This window comes from Salvia miltiorrhiza, chromosome 7 (assembly GCF_028751815.1).
Source record: "Salvia miltiorrhiza cultivar Shanhuang (shh) chromosome 7, IMPLAD_Smil_shh, whole genome shotgun sequence".
NCBI classification, from domain to species: Eukaryota; Viridiplantae; Streptophyta; class Magnoliopsida; order Lamiales; family Lamiaceae; genus Salvia; species Salvia miltiorrhiza.
The window spans coordinates 30430950-30441950 of NC_080393.1; the positions used below are offsets into that span (position 1 = coordinate 30430950).

Below are 11001 nucleotides of genomic sequence, written 5' to 3' on the forward strand. Positions count from 1 at the left end.
TCTTCAGAATACTAAACAAACTAGAAGGTGAACTCCAACACTTGAGTTCGAAAGGTTCTAGTCTATTACAAAGAAAACCTAAGGATTTTGGTATCATCAAAACAAGGGCTAGGATGTTTCATTAAGTTCCCAACATTTTCTCATCTTTTCATCTCTAATAAACATATGATAAAAAAGGAGAAAAATAGTAATATTTTCTCATTTTTTTCTTATCCATCATTTTCCTACGAAAATTTCACAACCAAAGTAAATGGACCTAATAATAATGTTACTTTGATCAGTATGGATGTGTTATTAGCTTAGTTTACTTCTCAAGTCTGATATACTGATGTGACTACTGAGTAGAGACGGAGTTAAAAGAATTAATTAATACTACAACAATGATATAAAAATTAATGAAATTATTAGATCTATTAAATAAGGATCCAATGAATTCAAAAATAAAGGTACGAAGATATATTAAAATGAAAATTTTGTATAGAGAGCTAACCAAACAAAATGATGAGTACATAATCCTCTATATGTCTTTTGCCATAAATTATAGGTCCATGTAAATTGTGTTATATAGTAGTGTTAATAGGAAAACCCACAAGATGCATTTTCTTATGACATGCAGTCTATTAATAAGATGCTTCTCCTCCAATCAATATATGAATCGAGGATTTGAGTCATTTAGAGTGTTAGAGTGTGAGTGCATTTTTCGTTTATTTATGTAATAACAAATTTATAGAAAATATAGTGTTAATAGATAAACATGTCCTAATTCTTAAGTTATATACTTTAACTCATGTGGGCATTTTAAATTTTTAATCATATATAAATCATCTCACTTGAATGTACTTTTCACACACACACACACATATATATGACTAAAATAAAAACAGTTCTTAAATATAAAATTATTAACCATTTTCAGAGCTTAGATAATCAAGATTGATTCATATCCTTGTTGGATAAATTCATGGTCTTGAATTCGAATCTCATAGGTAGCAAATTTTTTAATCTTCGCAATTTAGACATTTAGACAATGAATTCATATGTGTTATACATAAAATTCACACACACACACACACACACACACACACACATATATATATATATATATATATATATATATATATATATATATATAGGGAAGGGATCAATGAAGAATGCTAAATGTAGAAGGAAACAACGAAGGCTGAATAATTCAATACATTTACTGAATAAATCACGCGAGCGCATGAACGAAAAATGTACGTGTTTATTCAGTAAAATAACTATTCGTGCGGTCGCGTGATTTATTCGGTAAATTTATTGACTTATTCAGAACGAAATATAGTTACTTCTTCATAGATCCCAACCCTATATATATATATATATATATATATAGGGAGAGGTTCAAATAAGAACCACTAAATAAAATTAGAACGGAGAACCATTTTAAGCCATTCGATCATCAAGATCTACGGTGGATGCATCATCTTGGTGGATGGATGCAGGTGCTGGGTTCGAATCCTGAAGGGAGCAAAATTTTTATTATTTTCGGATGCATTAAATTTAATAGCGAATGCATTAATTTATATAGCAAATGCATTGATTTTAATGGTTCTTATGTTCTCACGATAAGTGTGGTTCTCATTATAACCACACCCTATATATATATATATATATATATATATATACCATTTCTCTAAGATTAAATCTTTACCTTAGATTATGAGTAGATTAATGGTGTAAATCTATTTCTATTTTATATTGTGAGAGGTTTTTTCATTCTAGCCTTCCCTATATATATATATATATATATATATATATATATATATATATATATATATATATATATATAGGGAAAAGCTACCGTGAATACACTTCTTAAAATAAATCATTTTTCAATGTACGAATTTTATGTAGAACATGTATGAATTCATCCAACAGGGTTACGAATTGTGAAAAATAAATTTTTTCTATCTTTGAGATTCGAACTCGGGACCACGAATTCATTTAATAGGGTTACGAATCAACCCTTAGATCTTGATGATCTAAGGGCTGAAAATTATTTATATTTTAAATTTTAAAAAGAGTTTTTATTTAAGCTCTCCCCTATATATATATATAACACTTTTGCTCGATACAATTTATTGCTTTGTATGTTTGAATATAATCAGTTACACAGGGGTTTGATAGGATAGTATTGACAGGTCAGATAAAATAAGTATGGATTTTGTAATTTTCATTCTTTGAATTTTTTAGGTTGGGGTTGTGCTATCACGTGCATTGGGCGTTATGGCAACTTGGATATGTCCAAGTTGACTCGTACAGTCACTCTTACCTAATACTACTGCGTTAGTCTTATCCATTTCCAACTAGCTTCAAATCACTAAGTAATTAACCGCCTTATCCATCACTAGGTTTAGCTCCAAATCACTAATGTGTACATGTCTATAATCAATGTGTAATGTGTATTATAGTTCGATCGCCATACAAAATCATAAGGAAAAATAAATTGATTTAGTAACAACTCTAGCTAAATAAAGTACGAAAATAGCTCAAACAAAGTTGTTGTTCGGCATCGCAAAACACACTTGACACCCGAAGATGACGTTGTTTGGTGTTTTAGGTGAATGCATGAATTTAGAGGGCGTTTGGCTAAGCTTATTTTAAAGAGCTTAGAGCACTTCCAGCAGATCACCTAAATGCATCACTAACTCTAAATTTAGGCTAAATAATTAAAAATGAGATTAAAAAATGCATCCAGCAGATCCCCTAAATTGGATCGGGCCCACAAAAATTTTTACACCTACCAAATTTAATCTTAAATTTACACCCACCCTAAATTTATTTTAAGCTTATAATTAGTAGGGTCCACACATAATTATTATTTTTATGTAGAAAATAGGAGATCTGGTGTATGCATTTATAAAATCGAGATCCTAAAATTAAATAGGGAAGCTTTAGGGAGGAATATATGAGCATAATTTTTGGATTTCTGCTGGGAGTGCTCTTATAAGCTCTTAGAGCTTATAAGATTTAGTTTATTAGTAGCTTATAAGTTATCAAAGTGTTTGGATAATTTAGCTTATAAGTTAAAGAGAGAATTCTTAGTTAGTGAGAAAAAAAAATTAAAGAGAGAAAATCAAAGAAAAATGAAATTAGAATGATATATAATGAAAATAAAAAATTATAGTTGAATTATTTTTATAAAACTAGTGTTGTACCCGTGCGATGCACGGTCTATAAATATATACAACTTTTCATGTATCAATAATTAATACACAAATATATTAAAAAATATACAATAAATATAAAAGATATATAATAATAATAATAATAATAATAATAATAATAATAATAATAATAATAATAATAATAATAATAATAATAATAATAATTTCCCCATTTACAAAAATTAGAGCATCTTCAGTCCAAAGACTCTAAAAGAAGTGGTCCCCACCTTAGAACTTCCACTCCACAACTCAAGGGCTCTAATTTTTTTATTTATATTTTATTTCATTTTAACTCTTTAATTTTCAAATTCAACATTTCATCAATTAAAATAAAATACAATGAATAAAAACATTACAATAATTAAAAATTCTTCTCTCCCACCCCATTCTCCCTCCACCACCATTCTTCTCTTTCTTCCAATGTAATCCACGACTGACTCTCGCCCTTTCTCTCATCTTTCTAATTTTTGTAATTGATGACGTGTGTAAGCACGCGCCTTACAAAATAAAAAATTATAGTTGAATTATTTTTATAAAATGACCGTTGCTTATAAGATAATGAGAAAATAAGTCGGGGTAGAAGAACTTATTTTTTGGGGAGCTTATTGTTGGGTCCTGAAAGGTCACTGAACTGGTGTATGAAGGATACACCAATATGTTATTTTTCAAAAATCTTTTGTAAAACTGAAGAGAGTATCGACCGATAATGAAAAGTGTAGACTGAAGTCAACAATCAAAGATGTTTCGGTTTAGAAATGAGTTTCCACTGATACTGAATCAGTTTCAGTATTTTGATTTCAGTTATGCACAAAGTTTTAACTGAAAATTTACGTAAGGTTTCAGTCTAGTTTTTGAAATCAGATAAGTGTTATAAATCTTACTGACTATCCAATGATTTATCAGTTAGATTGATAACACTAGCAGCGGAAATAAAACTTAGGAAATAACCTTTGTGATTAACACTTAGTCAGTTTATCAGTTTCAATTAAAAGATGAGTTTGTGCACAAAAAGGAATAATAAATACTGAAAGCGATAAACAACACGAGATTTTTACATGGTTCAGAAGAAAGTTCCTACGTCTACGGCCAGTTGATCAAACTGACAATCACTTTGGGCTTGTGCTTACGGGTGCACATCAAACCTTAAACTGAAATAAAGTTTCAGTGTCAATACACTGGATTGGACTTCTTGTCTCCTTCTCAGCTCGCAATTGCAATGACTACACTCGCCTTGCTTGTGGGGGCTAAGAACTCTTGAGTTCAGACAACAGTCTAGAACTCTCTCTCTCTCTCAAACTCTGTTTTTGCTCGTTTGAAAAGGGGTTCAAAATACCAACTAGATTACAGAGAACATGCTCTCTGTAATCAAAACTTAGGCTAGAGATTTACAAGGAGATTTCCTAAGGATATAAGAGAATTTGAGTAATCAGTAAACTTATTTGCACTTTGAATATTCTCTTTTTCGATTCCAACTTTGAAAAGCAGTGAGTAGGCTGAGTTTCAATTTCGGCAGAGTTTCAGCTTAAGTGTTTGAATCGGTGGAGATTGAAGATGATCCTCGAGCTCTATTTATAGGCGAAGTCTTGAATAGATCCGTTGACGAGATGGTCTTCAAGAATTCGTCCGTTGTGTAAGAGATTTGAATTTTCGGCTGAGACTTCAATCTTCGAGGCTTCTGATTTGTTGAGGAATGAGCGTCTCTAGCTATAGAAGCATGGTGCTTCTGAAAAGTTAGCACGAATTAGGAAGGCTTTGCACAGGAAAGGACGATCTTCATATCTTTGCATTTAATGCGGCTGTACTTGATGTGTACGTGGTTTCTTTCAAGCTTAAGACTTCAGTCCGATGAAGAATGTTCACTGATACTTGACTTGTGTATCAGTCTGCTATTTCCAAGTGGCCAACATTAGTTATTCAGTCATAACTGAATCTTTAGTGAAGACTTCGTCCATTAAACGCTTCAGTATTTGTCTTCAGCTATTTCAGTTGCAATCTTTAGTCAAATGGTCTTTAGTCTTCAAACTTCAGTCGGCTGGTCTTCAGTCTAGCTAGTTAACTGAACTCTAACACTTGAATTCAAAAAGATCTAGTCTAGAAAAAGAATATCTAAGGGTTTTGGTATCATCAAAACTAGAATAAGGATATTTCATTAATTTCCCAACACTTATTTCTAGAGCTTAATTATAAACTTTTTAGGAGTTTATTTTGTCAAACACTTTGAAAGAGCTTATAATTTATTTAATTATAATTTGTTTTAAAGAGCTTATAAGCTCAGCCAAACACCATCTTAGTCTAAAATTATTGATACGAACAATTTTTTAGGATCAAATTTATTGACCTCAAACTCAAAACAATATCGCTTCATCTATGTTGGCGGCAACGTATCAAAATAGTTTATTCATAAGCCCGCAATGCAAATAAATTTATTGAAAAGTTCAATAAATTTTGATACGTTGGTTGAACTTTTGATCGGATTTTGATATTGAACTTTTGATCGGATTTTAGTTATATATATTTACTTTTCATAAGCCCCCAATGCAAATATTATTTGATTTTATATATGATAATCAAAATTTATTGAACTTTTGGTTGGATTTTAGTTATATATATTTACTTTTGTGTTATTAGTGTATAAATATACCGATTTTCAACTAATTTTAGTTTTTACACAAACTTTAAAAAGTATTAGAAAATATATAAATTTATTGATTTTAGTAATTTTAACACGAATTCGATTTTCACTCAAATTGAACTAATGTGGCACATCGGAATGCCGATTATGGACAAATTGGACGTTTACAAAAACAACATCGTGAACACATCATCTCAACATCGTCGTTTCTTTTAAAAAATATTTCTCTGTTTAAATTGGATAAATATCAAGTTAAGATGACGATGTTGAAATCAATTGCGAATTCTGGATGATGATACCATTGTTGCCCAATATGGAAGGCATGAAATTTCGTTCTATTTGCTGCTGTCATTCGAAATAGGAAAAATTTAGAGTTATATTTGGTTTTTATTCATATCGTTAATTTTGAAGTTAATTCATTTAAATTTTAGACTTAATTTATTAATGTCAGCTTTAATTTGGACAGAAATAGAATTTGTGTTGAAATTACTTTGATCAATAAGTTGCGTATTTTTTTTATAATTTTTAAAGTTCGTGTTAAAAATCAGAATTTGTCCAAAACTGATGTATTTATACATCAATAACCCTTTACTTTTTTGGTGACATACAAGTTGAAATTTCACATCTAATTTGTAAAATAAATACTCCATTTGTTCACGAAATAGACACAAGTTTTACGAAATTGGTTGTGGATGAAATATGAATCTCATTTTTTGTCTTGCATGGGGTATACTTGTAACAACCACCCAAATATTTAGATTTATGAAACAATAGGGCCGAATGGCCCTATTCAACATACAACATCAAATGTTGTCCACCATTTGAAAAAACATAAATTTTGGTCATTTTTTGTATGTCATGACTATTCTACCCTTCTCCCTCTCTCCTCTCTCTTTCTCATCTTCGATCCCTCTCTCTCTCTCTAGAAACGGCAGGTTGCGCGGCCTCTCGGCTTCCGATCTCCTCGGGTAGAACTCGCAGCTGAACTGGCGGCGGCCGTCGACGATGATGAGCCGACCGTCGGGGAGGATGTGGTTGGTGGTGTACCAGCAGCGCAGGGCGAGGACGGGGTTGATCTCCTGCCAGTCGCAGGAGGCGTCAGCGGCAGCGTAGGGCTTGTAGAGTTGGGCGGCGCGATCGTCGTCGTTGTAATCGCCGGTCTGGAGGACGGTGCCGTTGGGGAGGACGGTGGTGGAGGAGCACCAGGTGTCGGCAGATCTGATCTGATTTGTAGGCGGCGGCGTGTCACAGCCCGCCCTAACTAGGGATAGTTAGGCCGAGTGATCCACGACTAGGGATGGGGTTAAAGAAGAAGGGGAAGAAAAGGGGCGTCATTTATAGCCGTAAAACTTACTCATCTTAATAAAACTCGTCATTTTTATTCATTAATACTCAATTGAAAACAGTCTATGAAAGACAGCATAAAACTTAATTAATATCATTAATCAAGTTATACATCATATGAAACCATTCTCTTAAGACTCAAAGTATGACATAACATACTATAACATCAACAACATCTTGCAGCGGAAAGTAGCTAGACATATGTATGAAGACATATTCTAGACAGGTTAACTATTTATTAACAACCCTGGAGACTCCGCTCATTGCAGCACCATCATCACATCAGCTCAACCTGCACATTTAGAAAACATATGCAGGGCTGAGTACAAAAGCACTCAGTGGGCACGTATGCCTAGGTATAAAAATACATGCTTCAAAACTGTAAATTGTCATGCCATCATAATCAGTACAGCAAGGGAGTTTTTCGCTAAAAAGGCCCAAGCTTACTAAGTTCATTTGTGATTCTTAAAGTTCGTCTGATCAGACTAAGTTCTTTTGTAATCTATCATATCTGAAACTGTGTGCCGGAGAGGTGGCCACCTCTCACGGTCACTTGACCGGCCAACCCGCTAGATGACTCACGGTCACTGGTGTACACTAGTCCTGGCAGGATAGCTATCAACTGCTCAGGACCCGAATTCGATTGCATCATTGGCAAAGCCAAAGCAGATAGATATCATACTAAAATTTAAACATTTTATGGCAAGACAACAGTTGTAATATTTTCCAGTTCAAAGATTTGTAACGAAATAACTTGTTCAAAGGTAGCATTAAACTCGTTTGATAGATATATAAAACTGAAATTAACAGTTAAATCATCTCATGCATTCATTCGTATAAGAGGCCTACGACACGCAGGGGATCTCTATATACGTATAGTAAAAGTAATGCCCACCTCGTTGTGTCTCTGTATCAATGAGTAACGTCACTCTCTCCCTCAAGTCGTTACTTCCCATAAGGGCCTTCATCGTTATGAAGAATTGGTGAGAAGTGATAAAAGAAATCTCGATTAATAATCTAATCTCTTTTATGAAACATTAGTATCTCTAATGTTCATCTCTCTTAATTGTTAATCAATAACAATTATTATCTCTCGTCATTACTCATTAATTATAACATCCTTATGTTATAATTAGCAGCGCTTCAATTAAAAGAAATATTTAACACATCGAAAAGTCCACTTTCTTAGCAGATCTATTCGCTCTCATCTCGTCTAATTAACCGATTAGAAAGTTAAACTTTCCATTAGGCATGTATTTGAGTCACGGGTCAACAAGAATTGACTATGCTCAAATCCTAATTTCACTAAAAATTTCGGCATGACCCATTCATATATAATGTCAGCCACGAGATTTCATCGCGTGAATCTCACTACGTGAACTCGTCTCTCGACTCAAAACTTAACATCTTGACATCTTTTCAACGCAAACCAAACAATTCAAAATCATCAAAACTCTTTATCAGTAAACTATCATTTATACTCGACACCAATTGTTCGAGTGTCAGATACCAACATTTATGTGCGTTAATCATAACTCTCACAACTCACACCATTTAGTCATATCGTATCATCCATCAAAACAAATATAATCAAGTTGTTTTCTAGAAAGTTTTGCTGTTTTTGTGTCATCTTTAAAAATTCATAACAACCAACTCAATCATCATAAACTCTCATACCAATTGATCTCAAAACCTTCATGAAGTGTAGTTCACTCTAAAAATGGTAGTTAACCAAAAAGGTTAAAGGTTTTTGGAGATATTGCTCTTTTAGTGCAGGCTGTCAAAGATTGACAGTTTCTGCCAATTTTGTTTAGGCCATTAGAAACCAAGGCAAACCTTAATAAAATTCCATCAAATTTAATCATCCAAAACTAAAGGTATCCTTGAAGATTTGGTTAAAATTTCACAAGAGAAAACGTTCATATGATCTGCCAAATAAACAATGAAACTCATACACTTTTACTGTTGGACAAATATGACAGCAGAACAGGGCATTTTTGAAATAATAAACTGCTCTGTTTCAGAGGTCATAAAAATCGAAATCTTATGTTTTTAGAAAAGTATTGAAGTCTAGTTTCGTTTAAAAAAAAAACGGTGATGCAAAATCCTTCATGGATTAATAGATATAAACGTTTTTGTGAAGTCTACCAATAGTTGACAGATTCTGTCAAGGATTTTTCAAAATATCTTTAAAATAGCAAACATCATTCAAAAGACATGAAATTTTGCAGCAACGAAATACACATATCATAGATAAACATACTAAAATTTCAGAGCCATCAAGCAATGAAAACTCATCGAAACATAAGCTTGAAACTGCTGTAAAATTTTGACAGAATTCCAGTTTTAATTTCGTTCAACAATTATCATCCATAAATTGTAAATCAATTAGCATGCTCATGTGATATCGTAGAACACATATACGCAATAATATTCATTATGCAACGTCCCAAACTTCCCGAATTTAAATAATCATACTCTAAAAACTTATACAATTTTCATGCTTGGAAAAATACGAATTTAATATATATCGATTCTAGCATACCCCTAAGCACAAATATCAAGTCAAAACGATCAAACAAAAATCGAAAGACAAGCTAATATGTGAAAAACGGGGCTGCCCTCATGGGTTTCATAGCTACGGTTCGTTCCGTTCTTACTCCCTTCATTAAACATGCTCAACATCTACCCAAGAACAACATACTAAAATTTCACGACGATCCGACGTCGTTTCAAAATAAAGTCGAGAATCGACGTTTTTCGACGTCGACGAAAATCGAAAATAAAACCATCAAAACGTAGGTAGAGATCTTACCTACTTAGATACATGATCGAAAAGATGATCGGTGCTCATCTCGGTGCTCAAAACGGAGCTTGAAACCTCCGTCCAAGCTAAAAATGGTGTTTGGCGTGATAAGTAGGTGTTTTGGGTGTTGTGTGTGTGAGAGAGCAAAGATGATTGGAGTGTGTTGGCTGAATTCAGCCGTGAGTGAGGTAGATAAAGGGGTGTTGGGTGGTTTGGGGGGTGGTTTTGGTGGGGTAGCCTTAGATATTTAAGATATTAACCCGTTAGTCGTTAAATATCCCGTTTCGTCTCGTTTTAACGACTAATTACCCACATTCTTCGTTACTCGCCCTCTCAACCTCTACTCACTTTCATTGCACTCGTAATTCTATATAAATATAGAAAACACAAGCTCGTTCTCGAAATTCTGATAAACGAGCTCGGTTCGTTTATCGAGAAAATCTAGTTCACTATTCACTCGTCGTCCAAAAATAAAAACTTTCATTATTGGACTCGTATCGAAAAACTAAGAATATTTCTCGATGACGTGCACGTAAGATTTTGAAAGTCGACAAAAAGACGAAATAGCCGTACTTTACTATTCATCGTCAAAAAGTCAAAAATTTCAAAAACGTCTTAACGGACTCAGATTTCACTTCCGAGTTCACCGTTCTCATTCAAATAGTTATCTAGAATTATTCAAATACTCAAACTCAATTTCGGATATAAAATCTCACATCATCCAAACATCATCAAAAGAACATCTCAACATCTTTAAAATATAATAACAAAACTTCATATAACTCCTCATCTCTATACAAAGTAATCAAACAAGGGATCTTATACCCTACTTACTCAAACTTAAGCAATTAAACACGTCATCAAAAGCCCGGGTATTACATACCTTCCCCCTTAAAATAAATTTCGTCCCGAAATTTGTACCTCTTGTAAATGTTTCGGGTACTTCTCTCACATCTTATCCTCAAGCTCTCTTTCCACTTCTTTCTTAACTATCATATCTCCATTGGACCTTA

The 11001-nt window shown here is 33.1% G+C and overlaps 1 long non-coding RNA gene across 1 annotated transcript; it reads right to left on the reverse strand.

The window, feature by feature from the left end:
* Nucleotides 1-7197: 7197 nt before the first annotated feature.
* Nucleotides 7198-10252, reverse strand: LOC130996035 (uncharacterized). The gene is made up of 2 exons (XR_009092366.1): nt 8078-10252; nt 7198-7474 (listed from the first exon to the last, which is right to left on the reverse strand). It is a non-coding gene; the product is annotated as an uncharacterized LOC130996035 (long non-coding RNA).
* Nucleotides 10253-11001: the final 749 nt, after the last annotated feature.